General features: G+C 44.0%; 1 protein-coding gene across 21 annotated transcripts in view; it reads right to left on the reverse strand.

Annotated features, from left to right (window-relative positions):
• Positions 1-17,648, reverse strand: part of MICAL3 (microtubule associated monooxygenase, calponin and LIM domain containing 3) — a 340,878-nt gene that overhangs the window by 298,012 nt on the left and 25,218 nt on the right. Inside the window, exon 1 of one of the 21 annotated variants that reach the window (XM_068277280.1) lies at positions 17,367-17,386. The exons of the other annotated variants lie outside the window; for them this stretch is intronic. The gene's annotated coding sequence lies outside the window, so the exon portion shown is untranslated. Of the gene's footprint in view, positions 1-17,366; positions 17,387-17,648 lie in introns of those variants that run through there. 21 annotated transcript variants of the gene reach the window in all.

Consider the following 17,648-nt stretch of genomic DNA (forward strand, 5'->3'; position numbering starts at 1 on the left):
AAGTCCATATCCTCAGTTTAGGTTCCCTTTAAAAAACTGCGGAAGCTGAATTAGGTAATCAAAGAACTGCCATAATCAAGCAATTAGCAATTTGTACATGATGGTAGCTACTTTTGAGTTAATTTAAACGTTTTTCACATGGGTTGATTATCACACCACATTTTATTTACAATAATATTTTACTGCATTTTGAAGACTATGGTTAGCCCGATCTGCTACCCATCAAGTTTACCTTTTCTGTGAGTGATGCACTAACAATGCAAAAACACATACCGTATATTCCGGCGTATAAGACGACCACCAACTTTTCCAGTTAGAATATACATTTTGGGATATACTCGCCCTATAAGACTACCCCTCTTGACTGTTGGACATTTGTATACTATACTGTGTGTACTGGCGCTATACTGTATAAACAGGTACAGATACTGGTGCTGTAATGGTACCCAGTATACAACAACCAGCCAATCACAGCAAGCGGTGTACCTTATCAGCGATTGGCTGGTTGTTGTATACAAAACCTGCTTGGATTGGTCAGCTATCCCTGTCTCCAAGCCGGTGGGGATGCGGCTGTGGAGGTTGTTGAGCTCCCCCCACCGTATGCAGCAACCGCACATTCTCCAGTCTGGCTCAGAAGTTTCAGTACCCGCCCTATAAGATGACACACGGTGTATAAGACGACCCCCGACTTTTGAGAAAATTTTGCTGGGGTAAAATGTAGTCTTATACACCAGAATATACAGTACATTTCTCTCTTCATTATTTTGCTTTTGGACAAAAATAATTTTTGTGTGGCTCGTTCTCAGTTTATCTACACATGGTTCTTTATTAACCCTCCTTTCTAATCAGACACTGGGACTTTCCAATTCAGCACCAATGTTGGACATCGTCTGACACAGAAAAACATGGCTGCCAGTTGGGGCACAGTTGTCCTATAAGTCAGCACAGGAGCAAGACATCACCTCCCCCTCCTCCACCACAGCAGCACACACCAATTAACAAACCACCAGTTGAGAGGGGGGGGTTAATGTGTGTGACAAGGGTGATAAAAAAAAATGAATTGGAAAGGATTAAAAAGGGTTTTCACATTCTTACAAAAAGTGGCCTTTTCCTTGAAGCAGTGAGAAGGAATCACAGTGCTATTTTGGGTTGGCTGCCATCAGGAAGGGTTTCCTTCGCCAGCTGCTTGGTCTGATTTTGGGTGGAGGTGTAATGAATCCCTCCTGCTAGTGATGGAGGAATCTTGTAGTGGTTGTGGTATCTGTGACAGCTCAGCGTGTGTGTGATGCCAGTAACTTTATCTCACTGACCCCTGTGCTGCCGCACTCAGCAGCCCAGGGTGGTGCTGCCTTCTTATCAGGACTGCCATAAGTCCTGCAATTCACCCTATCATTTATGCTGGTGTAATAGCGAGTCCTGACAGTGCTCAAGTGAACCTGATCTAGTAAGAAAAGTAACTTGCTCTTAAAGAACAAGAACAGCAGCATACTTTTGTTCATCAACGGAACAGCCATACAAAACTTTAAATTCTCAACCCCCAACTAAACCCACAAATTGGAAAAAGGCAATTCTGAAACGGAAGGTATTTGCTATTATTCAGAGTATACGAGGTCTCCCACAATGCATAACTGCCAAAGATGCAAACTGCCCTTTTGTTGTCCATGAAAGACAAACAACCCCAGATCCACTGAAATGCAACAATGTGTCAGCCTGTGAATTTTAGAGAACCACATGAATACAGACAGTCTGTATGCATGTTGAATTAATGTGGTTCTTGCAATACTATAGTACCAGGGTCAAACTTCCGCCAGAACATTATCTACTGCTACAATGAATTTCCATGTCTTCATGTTTGCACGGGTTTCTTCTTGACAGTGGTTTCCCCCAAATTACACATACATTCATTCACAGGTTCATTGGCGGCAGCAGCAGATACACCCCCCCCCCCCAAAAAAAAAATATCACTCCTGCCCTCCCCATCACACATTTCTCAACAACATGCTGACCTAACCTCCAATCGATAAAACTGCCCAAAATTTACGTTAACTGATTGGATATGCTGGAGCAACAGATTACTAGCTAGATAAATGGATCAAAACAATCGTATGTATGTCCAGCTTTAGACATTAGATTGTGAGATTCTCTGAAGGACAATTAGTGCAGACATATTTAAGTGTACTCTGCAGCACGGTGATGTAGTGTGGTTAGCACTCTCACCTTGCAGCGCTAGGACACCGGTTCGTATCCCAGCCAGGGCACCATCTGCACAGAGTACGTTCTCCCTGTGTCTGCGTGGGTTTCTTCTGGATGTTCTGGTTTCCTCCCACATCCCAAAAACGCACAGATAAGTTAAGGTACTCATACATCTAGCGATAATTATTATTGAATTGGAGATATAGATATATAGAGATATATATATATATATATATATATATATATATATATATATATATATATATATATATATATATATATATATATATATATATATATATATATATATATATATATATAAAATAAAATTAAAAAAAAAAAAAAAAAAAAAAAAAAAAAAAAAAAATCGGTGCCACCAAGTGCATGCCCAATCAAGGATGCAACCAATTTCGGGTCAAGCATGTCTATCGAACATACTGCAAGGGGTCAGGGTCGGTTGGGTGCGCGACAGTAACATCGAGTGATATTGGGACTAGTGACAAACTCCCAATGCTGTCCCCGTCTAATGTTCAATGTGCCTATCCCTGGTGCACTACACATTACCTGTCCTTGTCCACTGCTGGCTCCAGCCTACATCCTCTGTCCATACACGCGCCCCACATGGTTGCGTGTGTGACAACATATACACACCCATGTTACTCTGGCACGTGGTGCGCATATATGGATGGAACCCGGAGCCATCGGCAGACACGGACAGGTAATGCACTGGGCACTGGTGGCACCTTAAACATTTGGTAGGACAGCGAAGCAGCGGATGCGTTGTCTCAAGGCCGATTCTGGATAGATTTCAGAATGAGATTGATCGGGAAGCGGCCTGCGGTGTATAGGCAGCCGACAGATCTCACTCTAATCAGATTTGAGATTAGAGATAGATTTGTCTCTTGGTCGAATCTGCCCATCAGCGCTATATGTATGGCTACCTTAATTTGGCTTCCCCCTAAATTGGCCCTAGACTATGATAAATCTGCTACATGTTATAGTCATATGACTATGGTAGGGATTAGATTGTGAGCCCCTCTGAGGGACAGTTATGTGACAAGGCAATATCCTCTGTAAAGTGCTGCAGAAGATATCAGCGCTATAAAAATACTAAATAATCATAAAATGATTTCTATATTAACGCAACTTTCATTTCAGCACTAACAGATTCCCATTGTGGCCAAATGACAAGCAGCCCCTGTAATGTATACAGTTAAAAATAGCGCAGGGTGAAAAATGGTGCATATTATCTTGTCACCAACTGTTCCTCGAAGGAGCTCACAATCTAGTCCCTATCCTAGTCATATGTCTATGTATGTATTGTGTATGTATCGTAGTCTAGGGCCAATTTAGGGGGAAGCCTATTAACTTATCTGTATGTTTTTGGGATGTGGGAGAAAACCGGAGTGCCCGGAGGAAATCCACACAGACACAGGGAGAACATGCAAACTCCTTGCACATGTTGACCTGGCTTGGATTTGAACAGGAAACCCAGCGCTGCAAGGAGAGAGCACTAACCACTAGGTCACCATGCTGCCCATATGTCCTGGCTGGCGATCACTCCTTCACTTCCTAGTTAGTTTGCTGTAGTCCTGCATCCAGCCAATCACCATGCGGGGACTGAAGCCACATGGTGATTGGCTCAATGCAGGAGTACAGCAAACTGAGGAAGTGGAAGAGCGATCGCCGGCCTGGGTTGAGGTAATGTATGCATACATCCTCCCTAATCCTACTCCCTCCAGTGTCCCACTGCCTCTCCCCCCAACCCCTGCCTAACAGTAGCCCCCTGCATTTTTATGACTTAACGCTATTTAGCGTTTTAAGTGTAAGGCACACTGCATGCGCCATTTAACACTTATAACGCTAAATAGTGTTATATAATTGAAGTCAATGCGGTGCAATTTCTATTTTTATCTGTCCCGCTTGTATTGTATTTTAGATCACACTAGCTGATTATTCCAACAGAATGCAATATTCTCTTTGATACCAATTAGAACAGCTTGCTTTTAGCCCAGGAGGAGGTCCACAGGAGTACAGTCATCAGAGGACGCTGCCACTGGGCTAGAGCCAGGCTATGTGTTGACAACCTTGTGCACAGGCAGAGGTTTTTATTGACCGGATCTGGGTGAACTGTGCCAGCCTGGCCCAGTTTTACAGGGAGAGCCACGCAAGCATCTGCCAGCCAGACCACAGTGACCTGCAGAGAGTCACATGATCTGCAGCATAAAGTCTCTTGCAGGTCTCAGACAATTCAACCAGAAAAACCACAAACCAGAAAAAGCATTTGCATAGAACAAACAACACAAATGGGCTTCTCAGCTCCCCATATTAGATGAACAGCTCCACAAACACCACATCCCAGGGCCAAACTCACTGCTGACTGAGAAATTCCACATCTCCACCCGAAAGCAAATCGTCTGAGTGGGTGTGCAGCACTGCATGAAAACTGCTTCAAAAACTACATATTTCCTACTCTTCCCCTGCCTACAAATACTAGGATCGTGTGGAAAATTATCACTTTTGCACTGGTATGTACCTGCTCACGTCTTCTTTGGAAGAGAAATGACAGAGTGTAATGACGGCCTTCACTTCTCTGCTCCTTGAAACACACTACTGATAGAATGAAGGGAGATGGGCAGCACAAAGCTTGTAAGGGTGCCAGGTACAGTCACTACAAATCAACTGCCCACCCCACTCTAAGGATATTCATTACTGGTGCTATTCAATTACACCAGCAGCCCTTTATTTTAATTAAAACAAACAAAAAAAAATTATGAGGCTGCCATAGCAAACCCACTTGCAACTTCCCTGGCTGCAGTGGTGACTCTCCGCCTGTAACAGTGTGTGCCTTCAAAGTATACCTAGTAGGGGTTCTAACCAAGACAATATGTTCATTCTATGTGCGACTTGGACATCCCTGAAGCCCTCAGCTCAGTATAAGTTACGTACCCATACACCAGCTCCACTTCCATCGTAACACCTGATTCGATCACTGTGATAGAGTCTGCTGTAAAATCGTTCATTCAAATGTTGACCGATTTCCATCTGACATAGGTCCAAACAGAAAGTTTTGCTTGATCGCCAGCGGGTCGGGGTCGATTTGTAAGCGACCGTCACCATAGCGGCAGCAATAATCTCACCTGTCCGGTTGGCACGGGTCCCCGGGGTCCGTGCAGTCACTTCTTTTGGCTACCCTTCTCCATGTCCTCTTCACTGCCTGTCCTGTGAAAAGCCGAAGTTCAAACAGTAGAGCGTCCTCTACTGTTTGAACTTCAGCTTGCCAGAGGACAGAAAGTGAGAGGACACATAAGAGGATGCCGAAAAAAGTGACAGTATGCTGAAACCAATTAAAAATCTGTGTGCAGTGTGTGAACAGCCAGTAGATTGCTCTCTGATCAGAGGAATCTGTTGGCTATCGACCAGTGTATGGCTACCTTTAGGCAACCGGCAGTTTGTAAGGGAAGAATATATATAAGAGGAAAAAAAAAAAAAAAAAAACATTTCCATGCCTGTGACATGGTGCAAATCCTGCAGCAGTCATCTTTTCTACAAAGGCAACATTTTTTAAAGGCACTTTGTGTCTCTGCTCCTCCCAAAGTGTCAAGATTTTTGGATCTCGTGTGTTTTGCAGATCACAAAGACATAGGCAATATAATGGAAATAGTGTTGCCTAGTTTCCACTAATGCAATTATTTTTTTTGACAAACCTAATGCTGCATTTTTTTGTGGACTAGCACTTTGGTGGGAATGGGACTTTGCAATCACAATAAGGCCTGGAACCCGCTAGAAAAGCAAAGCGCAATCGCAAGAGATATGTAACAGTATTTTGCCATCGATTTTGGGAGCCATTTCCCTGCTCCTATCAAATTCATTAGAATGGAAACGCTCCCATAATACTGCATGTCCTACAATTGGCTTAATCGCAATCACTGTAGTGGAATCTGTCACATCCATTTTCATTGGCAGATCATTAAGGGAAATCGCTAGCGATTGAAAGCACTCCCTATCGCTAAAAAAATGCTCTCGTGGGTTCCAGGCCTTAAGTGTAGCATGTGATCAGAAAACATTACTGCAGAATGCAATTGCCTTTTCTGTGCGCTCTGCATATACTGAGTGGAAAATGGCCCTTACCTAAAAATAAAGAATATAATTTGGATGCAGTTATGTATAAAAAAATGTTTTTATTTTTAAATGTTTTGCACATTCCATAGCAGGGCCTCTTGCTGTACAATAAATGTGAACAGCTCTATAGACTCACACAGGTGCAGACACAGTGAAAGGGCCAGCCTGCCTATTCTCTCCCCTTTGTGTGGCACAAAAGGTTTTTTCAGTCTCTCATAAAAATTAGAATCATTTGGCGTTTCAACATGTAAAGCAAAGGATGCCCAGAGTGAACTGGGAAAGTTACAGCTGTGCTTCAGCCAAGGCACCTTGTGTGCAGGGAGAGTTAAAAATAGCCTCGTGACAAGAGGAATCCGCAGCTCGGGGCGAAGTGCCACCTCGCTGGAGAAAGCAACAGCACCGTCCAACCAAACACGTTACACAAATCCAGCCAGGGCTGCATTAGCTCTCCACACCAGGAATACAAAAATCATACAACTGCTTTTAATCGTAAACAAAAAGGCACAAAGGAAAACAAATACATTAACCACTTGAGGACCACAGTCTTTTCGCCCCTTAAGGACCAGAGCCTTTTTCTCCATTCAGACCACTGCAGCTTTCACGGTTTAATGCTCATACAACCTACCACCTAAATGAATTTTACCTCCTTTTCTTGTCACTAATACAGCTTTCTTTTGATGCTATTTGATTGCTGCTGCGAGTTTTACTTTTTATTATATTCATCAAAAAAGACATGAATTTTGTCAAAAAAATGACTTTTTTAACTTTCTGTGCTGACATTTTTCAAATAAAGTAAAATTTCCTATACATTTGAGCGCGAAAGTTATTCTGCTACATGTCTTTGATAAAAAAAAAAAACATTCAGTGTATATTTATTGGATTGGGTAAAAGTTATAGCGTTTACAAACTATGGTGCCAAAAGTGAATTTTCCCATTTTCAAGCATCTCTGACTTTTCTGCGCACCTGTCAGGTTTCATGAGGGGCTAAAATTCCAGGATAGTACAAATACCCGCCAAATGACCCCATTTTGGAAAGAAGACATCCCAAAGTATTCAGTGAGAGGCATGGTGAGTTCATAGAAGATTTTATTTTTTGTCACAAGTTAGCGGAAAATGACACTTTGTGAAAAAAAAAAAAAAAAAAAAAAAAGTTTCCATTTCTTCTAACTTGCGACAAAAAAAAATGAAATCTGCCACGGACTCACTATGCTCCTCTCTGAATACCTTGAAGTGTCTACTTTCCAAAATGGGGTCATTTGTGGGGTGTGTTCACTGTCCTGGCATTTTGGGGGGTGCCTAATTGTAAGCACCCCTGTAAACCTAAAGATGCTCATTGGACTTTGGGCCCCTTAGCGCAGCTAGGCTGCAAAAAAGTGCCACACATGTGGTATTGCCGTACTCAGGAAAAGTAGTATAATGTGTTTTGGGGTGTATTTTTACACATACCCATGCTGGGTGGGAGAAATATCTCCGTAAATGACAATTTTTTTATTTTGTTTACACACAATTGTCTATTTATAGAGATATTTCTCCCACTCAGCATGGGTATGTGGAAAAATACACCCCAAAACACATTATACTACTTCTCCTGAGTACGGCGATACCACATGTGTGGCACTTTTTTGCACCCTAACTGCGCTAAGGGGCCCAAAGTCCAATGAGTACCTTTAGGATTTCACAGGTCATTTTGAGAAATTTCGTTTCAAGACTACTCCTCACGGTTTAGGGCCCCTAAAATGCCAGGACAGTATAGGAACCCCACAAATTACCCCATTTTAGAAAGAAGACACCCCAAGGTATTCCGTTAGATGTATGGTGAGTTCATAGAAGATTTTTTTTTTTTGTCACAAGTTAGCAGAAATTGATTTTCATTGTTTTTTTTCACAAAGTGTCATTTTCCGCTAACTTGTGACAAAAAATAAAATCTTCTATGAACTCACCATACTCCTAACGGAATACCTTGGGGTGTCTTCTTTCTAAAATGGGGTCATTTGTGGGGTTCCTATACTGCCCTGGCATTTTAGGGGCCCTAAACTGTGAGGAGTAGTCTTGAAACCAAATGTCGCAAAATGACCTGTGAAATCCTAAAGGTACTCATTGGACTTTGGGCCCCTTAGCGCACTTAGGGTGCAAAAAAGTGCCACACATGTGGTACCGCCGTACTCAGGAGAAGTAGTATAATGTGTTTTGGGGTGTATTTTTACACATACCCATGCTGGGTGGGAGAAATATCTCTGTAAATGACAATTATTTGATTTTTTTTTTTACACACAATTGTCCATTTACAGAGAGATTTCTCCCACCCAGCATGGGTATGTGTAAAAATACACCACAAAACACATTATACTACTTCTCCTGAGTATGGCGATACCACATGTGTGACACTTTTTTGCAGCCTAGGTGCGCTAAGGGGCCCAACGTCCTATTCACAGGTCATTTTGAGGCATTTGTTTTCTAGACTACTCCTCACGGTTTAGGGCCCCTAAAATGCCAGGGCAGTATAGGAACCCCACAAGTGACCCCATTTTAGAAAGAAGACACCCCAAGGTATTCTGTTAGGGGTATGGTGAGTTCATAGAAGATTTTATTTTTTGTCACAAGTTAGTGAAAAATGACACTTTGTGAAAAAAACAATAAAAATCCAATTTCCGCTAACTTTTGACAAAAAATAAAATATTATATGAACTCATCATACACCTAACAGAATACCTTGGGGTGTCTTCTTTCTAAAATGGGGTCACTTGTGGGGTTCCTATACTGCCCTGGCATTTTACGGGCCCAAAACTGTGAGTAGTCTGGAAACCAAATGTCTCAAAATGACTGTTCAGGGGTATAAGCATCTGCAAATTTTGATGACAGGTGGTCTATGAGGGGGCAAATTTTGTGGAATCGGTCATAAGCAGGGTGGCCTCTTAGATGACAGGATGTATTGGGCCTGATCTGATGGATAGGAGTGCTAGGGGGGGGTGACAGGAGGTGATTGATGGGTGTCTCAGGGGGCGGTTAGAGGGGAAAATAGATGCAATCAATGCACTGGGGAGGTGATCGGAAGGGGGTCTGAGGGGGATCTGAGGGTTTGGCCGAGTGATCAGGAGCCCACACGGGGCAAATTAGGGCCTGATCTGATGGGTAAGTGTGCTAGGGGGTGACAGGAGGTGATTGATGGGTGTCTCAAGGTGTGATTAGAGGGGGGAAATAGATGCAAGCAATGCACTGGCGAGGTGATCAGGGCTGGGGTCTGAGGGCGTTCTGAGGTGTGGGCGGGTGATTGGGTGCCCGCAAGGGGCAGATTAGGGTCTAATCTGATGGGTAACAGTGACAGGTGGTGATAGGGGGTGATTGATGGGTAATTAGTGGGTGTTTAGAGGAGAGAAGAGATGTAAACACTGCACTTGGGAGGTGATCTGATGTCGGATCTGCGGGCGATCTATTGGTGTGGGTGGGTGATCAGACTGCCCGCAAGGGGCAGGTTAGGGGCTGTTCGATGGGTGGCAGTGACAGGGGGTGATTGGTGGGGGGTGGCAGTGACAGGGGGTGATTGATGGGTGATTGACAGGTGATCAGTGGCTTATTACAGGGAATAACAGATGTAAATATTGCACTGGCGAATTGATAAGGGGGGGTCTGAGGGCAATCTGAGCGTGTGGGCGGGTGATTGGGTGCCCGCAAGGGCCAGATTAGGGTCTAATCTGATGGGTAACAGTGACAGGTGGTGATAGGGGGTGATTGATGGGTAATTAGTGGGTGTTTAGAGGAGAGAATAGATGTAAACAATGGATTTGGGAGGTGATCTGATGTCGGATCTGCGGGCGATCTATTGGAGTGGGTGGGTGATCAGATTGCCCGCAAGGGGCAGGTTAGGGGCTGATTGATGGGTGGCAGTGACAGGGGGTGATTGACGGGTGATTGACAGGTGATTGACAGGTGATTGACAGGTGATCAGGGGGGATAGATGCATACAGTACACGGGGGGGGGGGGGGGTGATCAGAAGGGAGTAGGGGGCAGATTAGGGACTAAAAAAAATAAAATAGCGTTGACAGATAGTGACAGGGAGTGATTGATGGGTGATTAGGGGGGTGACTGGGTGCAAACAGTGGTCTGGGGGGTGGGCAGGGGGGGGTCTGAGGGGTGCTGTGGGCGATCAGGGGGCAGGGGGGGGAAATCAGTGTGCTTGGGTGCAGACTAGGGTGGCTGCAGCCTGCCCTGGTGGTCCCTCGGACACTGGGACCACCAGGGCAGGAGGCAGCCAGTATAATAGGCTTTGTATACATTACAAAGCCTATTATACACAGTACACGCGGCGATCCGGGTGCTAGTAACCCGCCGGCGCTTCCGAACGGCCGGCGGGTCACATCGAACGGGGGCGGAGCCAGTCCCCGGCGGCTGATCGCGTCACGAATGACGCGATCGCCGCATAGCCACTCCCGCAGCCGCCCCCGCCGATGGGCGTATTGCGGTCGTTTGGGCCCGGACTTTGCCGCCGCCCATCGGCTGGGGGCGGTCGTGAAGTGGTTAATAAAAGATAAGCAGCACCATTCAAAATTATTTACTGCAGCAGGGCTGCAGGATCCAAGCAACCAAACTGCTAGATAACCATTAAAATATACTGAGAGCCAGTAGAAATTCCAAAATCTATTCAGGAACTAAAAAAACTAAAATTATGCAAATGAGAACCTCTTACATGTTGTCAAAGATGACTGTTGGTAGTTAATCATTTTTATTAGGGATGGACAAATCCCAGCTGTCAGGCCACAAAAGCATTTAAAAAAAAAAAAAAAACACCCAGTAACTAGACTTTCTAGATCCTAGGTCATTGATCGCTAACCTTGGCAATCCAGCTGTGACAAAACTACAAATCCCATCATGCCCCTGCCTCCCCAAGTTATGCTTAGAGCTGTCAGAGTATTGCAATGCCTCATGGGACTTGTAGTTCCACCACAGCTGGAGTGCCAAGGTTAGCCATCACTGTCCTAGGTTCTCAAAACATGGTACATGTATCCCCAGGGTTACTTTAAGTAGACTCAGTGGGTTCTTGAATTAGTCATGGTGAATTTATTATAAAAAAAAAATTCATATAGAAAGGAGACTGAAATAGCATTTACACATCAGTAAAAGCAACAAGCAATGTTTACAAAGAATTTAGCATATATACAATTATGGAGTGTTCCTAACAAATATACGTGTCAAGCTGGGAGCACACTTGCGTTGGCGATTTCACAGGAGTTTCCAGTAGCGTAACAACAGGGGTTGCAGGTGTCTGGACCGCATCGGGGCCCTTGGGCCAGAAAGGCCCACCCTCAACTGTAGTATTAGCTCTTTATTGGTCCTGTGCTTGTATTCATCGCTTCAATAGATGCTTTAAATGATAATCAAGCTGTTCCCCCTCCACTTCTTGCACCTCTGACAATGTGTTCTCCTTGGCAGGTTTTTGTACGCTGTATCAATTGTTATGTATAGATTGCTTAATGGGGGCCCAATGTAAAACTTGCACCGGGGCCCATAGCTCCTTAGCTACGCCACTGAGTTTCCTGGTGTTTGCTGGGCTCTGCATTTGCGATCGAGTTTTCCAAATCATTTGTGATTTTTTGGGATTGGAGGTGTAAAGTATTTACAGTGCATTGTGCAGGAAACCGCAAACTACTGTACAATTCAACATCCTGGAAAAACGTGAACACAAATGACATTGGATTCCGGAGCAGGCCTGTTGACAACAATGACTTTGCATCAAGGGGTACTTGAGATCATATGAACAACAGGGTGTACTTGGCCAGGGCAGACATTGAAAAGGGGGTACGTGCCATAATGTTGAGAAACCAAGCTCTAGATGGTTGTAGAATCAAGCATTTTACAGCGGTCCAGAGGCATCGTTGAGCAATCCAATTTGCCAGATCCGGCTCTTACCAGCACAGGCTGAGACAATTGTTCTCCTTACCCCTCCCACATTGTCCTGCACTTTGCGCAATCCCTCTGTCCCTCTTCATAGCAACAGAATGCTGAAGTCCCAATCCTGGCAGGCAACAGTGTTGTGTATACACAACTTAATTTTTGAACATCTGTTGCCCAATAAACTGACTTCTGACAACTCCAGTTGGCTGCCTGCTAGATTTTAACATCCAATAACATGTCTAGTCTTCTGCACCACTGTCCGTCAGCTGCTTGTAGGATATGCGGTGCAGTTGCCACCATTAAAATGTGACATGCAGCGGTTTTCTACTACAAAGTACATACACCATGTGTCAACCACTGACAAAGGTGTGCTTACAAATCCTACCATGTGGCTGCATAATATTGCAACCGGAAGGGGCTCCTTGTACAGCACATCCACAGCTGAACTGCTTGGCAGACAGTTGAGCCTGCCATGTGAACGCACAGCAAACCTGCTGGGTTGAAGTTTTTCAGCTAATTATATTGTATTCGAAAGCAACAGAACATCTACTCCCCCCAAATTATTGAAAATAACAAGTCACTCAGACAAGCTGCACATACTGTGTACAACAATCATGACCATACCTTTCCAGTGACAAATATCTGAGGTCTGTACAGGGAAAATAAAGGCATTTAGTAAAGGCCTTACAATGAACCAGCTGCCATTATGTCAGCATAAACTCAGTACAATGCTGAGGGAACATGGCACACACAACATACATTTATATGCATTTCTCATCCGCGTTTCACACTGCAGCCAATAAAATGTGTGTGTGTGTGGGGGGGGGGGGGGGGGGGCTGGGGGAAGTCTGGGAGTGGAGATGGCAAGTTTGGAGAGACAAACATTTCTAGCAGACATAAGCTGCCCGTCAGCCACTATAAGACATGTATGAATAATACATGACTTGGAACACTCAGAAATTACTTCAGTAAAAACAAGCCAGTGAAGTCATAGGGTGTAACAGCTACCATCCAAACCAGCACAAGAAAAAACACCAGTATAAACAGATGTCAGATGGATCGTGCATGTGGGGCTAGAAAGAGATATAGGGGCGGGAGTGGGGTGTCATTCTAATGGTGGCCATACATGGTACAATTTTTTCATACAATCTTACCATTTCTATGTAGTATAAGGGTAAATTAAGTGAATAGACTGAAAGGCTAATTTAAGCAGTTCCCTTATACTACATAGAATTGGTAAGATTGGATGAAAAAAAATTGTACCATGTATGGCCACCATTAGACACCAAAAGATGCACCTGTGGACCTGAAACTAAACAATGACAGCAGATTTAACCCGCTCCAATCTAGCATGTGAGGGTAATTCCCAGCACTCAAGAAAAGACGGGAAGTAAACATGAGCGCATGAGAGCGCAATTCTCAGAGTAACACAGCCATTAAGGGTCATTCCACACAGGACTGGCATTTCAGTATTAAGAAGAGGCAATTAAATCACTTCAGTGTCATCAATCTCTTGAGGGCTTCCGAGGCGAGATCTCTGTGCTCCTCAGCTCCTAGCTCTGCACACCCTCTTTAGCAAAGGCTCTAAGACCCCCTGCTGGATTCTTCTATCTCTGGGGAACTCCAGAGGCAAGTCCTATGCATCTGTGAAACACACCCATTACCAGGGGGTCTGCAGCATCCATGTAATGAAGGCACCTGGGAAAAAAAAAACAATGGCCTAGGGGATTGTCGCAAGTAGAATATCATTAAAATTACCAATAGTCTACTATCTAATTCCCATAGTAAAATATACCACTTAAACCCCAAAAGCAATCAATAGTGCACTAATGGAGAATCGTAGTAAACACGTGGTGCGCAGATCACAAGCACTTGTATTTAATGCAACTCAAAAAACAATTCCTATTATGACCTCGCTCAAAGTCTATAAGGTGAAATAGTGTAGGTTCCGTGTCACTGTCTCTAGCTGGTCCACTGTAGACTCCAAAAAAATCATACATCAAACTATAGTATTCAAACCAGGTAAGTCACTTCATCTCAGACCATCACGTAAACATGTGAATAAAAGAAAAACAGGAGGGCTCATAGCGTAACACATCCACCTTCCCAGTGTGAACCAAAACACCTTCACCAAACTTCAATGTGCAGGGACGACAACATCCACACCCCCCCCCCCCCAATGCACTCGCACTCACCCAATAATCCTCCTACAAATTCGGAGGCAAGACTGAAAGCACTTTAAGAGGGGCAGGCAGGCAGCCACTACACTTGCAGATTCTGCAAACTAAGACAACTCCAAATAGCGTAAAACCATTTAATGGGGTAAAGGTTATAAAAACACATTGCACTCACAAGGTTTGAAGATAAAGCACTTTGTACAGTGTGCAAGCTGGTCCCGGGTAGCCGCTATCATATATACCGCCTTGAATCCTCGTGTCCTCTCCACCGCATCAACTTCCGGTCACGTGACACGTAGCTCCGCCCTACACGTTTCATCAATCTATGACTCATCAGGGGGTATAGTGGCTTACCTCATTTACGACTAAGTCAGATAATGACAAAAACTTGAATATGCACTTGGCAACGTGTTTCGTGGGTCTCAGCCCACTTCCCCAGGCCAAATACAGTGCCAGAGTTCTCTATAGCCAAGTGCATATTAAAGTTCTTTGTCACTATCTGACACAGTTTAAACATCATCTTGTTCTCCATGACTAAATTGTTAACACTCCTATGTTGCAAACTCTTATGACTGATGTATACAGGTAGTCTCCAGTTAAACGAGATAGGGTCGTTCTTAACCTGAATCTGTTCTTTAGTTGTGTACCCCTCTGTGTAACCTCTGCCGCCTGTAGCAGCTTATACAAGTTTAAAAGCAATTTTTTTTAAAATCAATTTTCTCAAAAGCTACAAGTCCCCCCCCAAAAAAAAAAAAAAAAAAAAAAAAAAGGGAGGAGGTCACTTGTTCCCACAGAATTACAGAACCTATACCATTCAGTGTTCCCCCCAGGCTCTTTTAGGCAGGTGCTCCACCCGCCTAGTTTTGGTGAGCACCCGGCTGTCATTGGCTCACCTCCTCCACTGCTGGAAAAAGAAAGGTAATACCTCTACCTTGAAAGTCCTATAATCCAGTGTTTTCTAACATGCTAGTTTTTCATGGAAGAAGGATTTGCAATGTATCTGTCTTGAAGTAATGCATTATGGGAGTAAATATGTAGATAGGATATTTTTTTTACATCCCTGTTACCAGAGGCTAGCAATGCTCAATAGGCACGGCATGGGTCGCACAAAGCCATTGAGTGAAATGGGAGATGTAAGAATGCAAATTAGGTGGGAGGAGGGTGTGGTGATGGTATGCTACATTTTTGTAGAGATAAAGACTCAGAGAAGCAGCAGGGTAAAGAGGTAGTATGCGATTGTGTAATGATGGAGAGAGGAAGCATACTTCATACAGTACAAAAATGTTGGCCAGGAGCAAAGCAACATGTCTCATGTAATGCAATAGACATCTCAGGTCTCCGAGGTAGTCACAGGGTAGGAAAGAAATGTTGCTCCACAGAAAGGAGCCACAGAAACTCAAAACATGGCTCTGACAAAACATGGAGAAAGTGCAATTACCTAATCGGAATGACAATGATGTCATAGTTAACTGGCACTATGTTTTGAGTTGGTCCCTGTTCATAACACGAACAGACAGAGGGTGGCATTAGGGGATGGAGCAATAAGCCTCATTCAAAGCAGAAGCCATGCTTTGGTTCTAAATATGAGGGAGGGGCATACAGTACATGCATTACATAGTGGAAGAGTGGGTGAAAAACAACATGGCATCACAAGGAGAAGCAACGCCGTTCTAGCGCTGTGTCCACCTCTACCTACTGTATTCAACTCTAGCAAGTCAAATAGGTTTCTCAGTCTGCGAGTGAGGCTGTAAGAGAATGTCCATACTGGGCATGAGCAAGTAAGGTCCTTGCATGCCTAGTAAGTAGAGCAAGGGCACTCGTACCTGGCTTTTTTCCCTCTATGCACAAAATCTTTGTTCTACTGGGCAAGCCAAATAGGTATAGAAGGACCCAGCGCTGGAATGGTGGACTGTATTAGGATACAGGAAACCCCTTGGACAAACCATAGTATTCCCACTACAGAGGTAAGTAGGTTGTTTTATTATTTCGCTTTAAGATTGCTTTTAATTATATTATCTACATAAAAGCTATAAGGCTCATTTAACCAGACTGGAAGACACCATCACCTCTCTTACGTAGCCGCCACTACGGTATCTACCCATGCTTTGGAGGGGTTTTTTTTTGTTTTTTGACCAGAGTAGAATAGGGTGGAATGCCAGAAGGGTGGCAAGCATATGCTGCAGTAAAAGTGTGAATTTAGGAAGCATTCACCATCCCTGAGAGCAACAGTTTTCTATAGACACATGTGGATGCCGACCACTTGTCCGTCTGTACTGCCGACATTCCTGGAAACACTTGTTTTCCCAGCAGCAAGAGACTGATCAAAAAATAAAACTCAAGTCAAACAAGCATCGCCATATAGTACAGGATGTGTGGCAGGAATGAACAAAACAAAAAAAACACACACACACACCTATCTATCTCTATGTATATCTCTCTATCTATCTATCTCCAAGCCACATGAGAGATAGAGCGATACTATAGATAGATATGAAAGCCGAACACGGTAGAGGACAAGCATACCAGAAAAAGAAAAAAGCCAACATACAGCAGTCATGACAGCTGAAGACAGTAAATGACAAGCACCGCACTAATAATTATACTGTACTGATTATTATAATAATCTCATATCAATGTACATGCCAGTAATAGACCAAGGCATCACACACATACTCAGGTGCTATCTGCTACCATCAGCAGTCATATCTCCAGATCACTTTACAGCAACGGCCCTGAAGACAAACCCAGAATAACCTGTTGCCCAACGCAGAAAAACATGCTTCCAAAAGAGAGGACAATCCATCCGACAGCTGTCAGGCATACTACAGGTCCCAGCATGGCAAGTACTTGCAGAAGTTTGCATTCACAGGAACTTCAGAGGCAGACAGTCTGTTCAGATACTGATCTATAGACGGGTAAAAGACACATGAGCTGGCAATCTAGCAGTCAAATGAAGGGCATGACAAGTACCGCCGACATTAACCTACCAGTGTGAAGTCCTTGTTTCAGGAATGCGGCGACTTGTAATCCCACAAAAGCCAACAGACTTTCAAGTGTTACTCAGAATCTTGTATGAATCCTCTGGCTGTGTTGCAACTACAGGTTCCAGAATGCCCTTGGTGGGACTCAAATTCCCACAGTCAGAAGCCTCTCAGCTGACCAAGAACAAGCATCCAATAGACCACTATGACCATCCAAATAGGTCACTGTGCTAGAAGATAGGGCAGATGGTAGGCAGGTAGCATGGCACTCATTACATCGGAGTCAAA

Source organism: Hyperolius riggenbachi, chromosome 3 (genome assembly GCF_040937935.1).
Source record: "Hyperolius riggenbachi isolate aHypRig1 chromosome 3, aHypRig1.pri, whole genome shotgun sequence".
Lineage (NCBI taxonomy): Eukaryota > Metazoa > Chordata > Amphibia > Anura > Hyperoliidae > Hyperolius > Hyperolius riggenbachi.